General features: G+C 30.6%; 1 protein-coding gene across 3 annotated transcripts in view; it reads left to right on the forward strand.

Annotated features, from left to right (window-relative positions):
• The window catches only part of LOC106883669 (uncharacterized), a 312,099-nt gene that overhangs the window by 123,832 nt on the left and 184,166 nt on the right, over nucleotides 1–4,101 (forward strand). The gene's annotated exons all lie outside the window — the stretch shown is intronic.

The raw sequence follows: 4,101 nt of genomic DNA on the forward strand, positions 1-4,101 counted from the left end.
ATATATATATATATATATATATATATATATATATATATATACATATAGTAATATAAGTGCATTATTATAACTTATCATATTGAATATCAACATTGAATAATCAATATTCCTTTATTACGTTTATTTGCAGCTTAACAAAACAATCGATAATGTATTATTGTGAAACACATTAAGCTTCAAGCGGTTAAATATTACTTAGATGCTGATTTCTACATATACTTATATCTATATAACCCCCAGCCACACACATCGATCTATATCTCTATGCATGGTTGTGTACGTTTGTGTAGTTCTCTGTGGATATGAATGTTAGTAAAACCAGTACTTCCTCAACGTTCATTCTTCTATGTCTATGAATTATATTTATTTGTTTCTCCTAGCGTAATCTTAAATCTGACACAATTCATAATCATAACTGATTGAGATTTACAATAATGTAAGTCAAGCTGAAACGACCTGAAACTCGAAACAGAAACACTGATATATATTGATATTATATTGACATTATATTGACTGCAAATCATTAAATTTATAGTAATTTTTCCAGAATTTTACATTGCTATATCATACGATAAATGTTTTATTTGTTTCGAACCTATATAGCAATGTAAACAATAAAAGTATCTTTCAGTTTGTTTAAAAGTGTATTCGAACGTATAATGAAGAAAGTATTCTACATATAGAGTATATGAAATAAAATTTCTATATTACTAAACTACAAATAAAAAATATGTTACATGAAACACGCTACAAGAGAATGTTATACACACGAAATTGTATTTCGTGAAACATTAATTGTGAAAGTATTAAATCACTAATCTACTGGTGACTAATAACCAGCTCTTAATGTTAAATTATGTCGTCAATTTGATGGTTGTGTTTGCAGTCACTTCACTTCTATTGTCATATTTTTACAAATATATTTTACTCTTTTACCTTTTACTTGATTCAGTCATTAGACTGCGGCCATGCTGGAGCAACATGAATATTTCTTTTATTTGCAAAAGTACGATTAACTGTATTTGCGGGATATTAACTATCAAAATGTATACTATAAGCTACAATTTAGTATTTCAACCATACCCTTCTTAGTAATCTGGTACAACTTTAGGATTGGCACAAGTGTAACGTGTGTTTGTAGGTATGGATTAAATTCGTGGCACTATTTAAATGCATGATATATATGCACTATCCGACTGTAAATGTATAGGATGTTTGTATTATGTATATGGATGGCGTGTTTGTATGGAAGTATACATGTTTAGCTCAATTTACGATTACCAGGCAAATAAGTGGATATTTTGCCTAAGCAGTATTATTGCACTTATTGCAATGGAAAGACATAAAACGAGGATGAAAATTGTCTTCAAATTGCTTGTTTCTTCAGAAGCTACCGTTTCTTTTTCACTGTTCTTGTTTCAGTTGTTGATCTGCATAGGAAAATTAGAAATTAAATTTTGTGGTATATCTTCAGAATCTGTTCCCATTTAAATTAATCATGAGCAACATTAAAAATCAACGACAAATTTATGGCGAAACATATTAACAAAACTACAATGTGAGCGTCAGTAATCCTTAGCAAAATAAAAATAAATTGGCAACAAATAACAGAAAAATGAATTAAGCAAGGCGTTTAGTATAAGCTATTGACAGTTTAGAGCAGATAAAGTGAAGTGGAAATGATTGCAATTAGCAAATATTGCTTCTCCTTGCAAAGCTTTTCATGTTTTACCATATACAAAAGCGTGTAATAGAATATGGAAATTTAGATTAACTGACAACGAAATACACGCGCAGCTTTTAATAGCGTACAAAGCGTTTATTCATTATTCATAACCGTTTCATATAAGCTTCAAATAAATTTTCTCTCTCTCTCTTTTCCCCACTAAATTTCCCTCTCTCTTTCTTGTTCTTTGTCACTCACACATACATAATGTGCACAGGCAACTACTTTAAAATTGCTATGGATGTGTGCACATTCTTAAAGGTGATGATATCGACAAGCTTTATACAAATGTTTCTTTAATGATTTGTTGCATGATTTTTTTTTATCGGTCTGTGATCAATTTTCAGAATCAATCGGAACTGACAAGCCAACTTGACATTTGAAACAGATTATCATGGTTGCCTTTTATCAGTTGAAATTCAAACTTTGTTTTCGTTATGAGGGTTATAAAATTCATTCTTTGTGCCCCGACGCAACACTTGTCATCTCTATTTAAATCACTAAGGAAAACAAATGACTGTTACTTCAATGAATAGATGAATGAAAATCCTTACAAATATTTTCAATGCTGGACTTTTTACTGGGAATTACAGAGGAGATAAGGTTTCTGCAGCGAGTGATAATATTCCACTTTTATTTCTCAGTGATTATAGCCACTTATATACATAGATACTGTTTTGAGGGCTTGTGGCAATAACAATCTCAGAGTAAGGATTTATAATTCACTCATACAAGACTTAACTCTCGGATGAAAACTTAGTGTGCTTTAAAATATATATTTAACATTTCTCTTAGTTTGAAATCGGTGAAAAGGAAATGAACAAAGGGGCATCATACTAAAAGTATTTCAATATTTAGTTCCTTTTCTCTGTAATCGGTGAAAGGTACCGAATAGGGGAGTGCCGAACTAAAAATACTGGAATATTTAGTTTTGTTTCCCTAAGTTTTTACAAATTAACAAGTCACATTTATGTTACCTTTCAATCCCTCAGCGTAAAGTAAATACATATATTCTTGGAGATGATTCAACCGACTTTATACTGACTTTTTAAGATTCAATTATTTCAAGCTATATGTTTCATTTATTGTCGTAAATCACCGCTATGTTATTATCTACTGTCTCTTTAAGTATTAAGCATATGATAAATGTGGGAATAGATTATACTTTGTACATATGTATTTGGTAATCAGATGCTGCAAATGTAAGAGCAGTTATTGACAGAAATATATCATTAAATCGCCTAGTAGACATACTGGCAACCAAAGAAGACATCAGAAGATCTCGGTTTAGCTTTTCAAAAGAAACAAATAAGCTTACTGAAAAGAAGTACGTTGTTGCTTTTGTTGTTGTTGTCGTTGCTGTTGCTGTTGATATAGTACAGGGCAATTCTGATAGAACAAAAGTATGAATGAAGCAGTCAGAACATGAACATCCTACAGAATTTCTCTTTCCATGATTATTGGTTTTAGAAGTAATTTTTTCAATGGTTCTTTCCTTTTTAAGATTGAATATTTTATTCATGGAGGCTTCGTTGCAGTTTCTAGCAAATCAATTGACCACATAGATGCTCTGTTTCGGAACGCAGTAGAGTAAAATAATGAGATTGATTAAACAAAAAACAAAAACAAAACAAACAATTCAGTAAAAATCATTTCAAATCTGCCTGGAGATGTTAGTAGCAAATGATAATTTAATCCATCACATTCAACACATGATTTTAGACAATAAGGTCAACAATACTCCGACACAGGGTGAATGTGTTTCCTGCTCTAAATATTTCAAAATTGCTTTTTGTAGCTTAATTAAATAAATTGCTTGGCAGCTATATATTTCCAATAGGACCGTTTATTACTATTAGATGTCAATGTTGTCTCATTTTCTCCATATCGTTTTCTTTTAAATAAAGTGCAAACATTTTCAAGTATCTTGCCTAAAGCTAGTAATGTATACGTCGTCCAACGGAACATAATATTCTCTACAATTATCATTTATTGATCAACTAACTTCCACTGCTGTACAATATATTTCTTTCCGAATGTTGACAGACATCAGCTGTGTTAACTAATGACTCTCCTACTTACTACTTTCAGACAACAATCCTATCGATCAATATGGTGCGTGCGATGGAAATAAATCGGATATTATTAATTACAAATTTAAGTATTTCAATGCTCCATTATGTGACATAGTGAGATAGTGTATTTCCTGCTTTGGAAAAGAAAATTACACAGTCATCTATACATACACACACACGCACACACACACACACACACACACATATATATATATATATATATATATATATAACGATTACATGTTGTGTTATCATCCTCTGAAGATATTATGCTCTGGTCATATAATTATAAATTTAATA

The sequence above is a fragment of the Octopus bimaculoides genome, chromosome 8 (genome assembly GCF_001194135.2).
Source record: "Octopus bimaculoides isolate UCB-OBI-ISO-001 chromosome 8, ASM119413v2, whole genome shotgun sequence".
Taxonomy (NCBI): domain Eukaryota; kingdom Metazoa; phylum Mollusca; class Cephalopoda; order Octopoda; family Octopodidae; genus Octopus; species Octopus bimaculoides.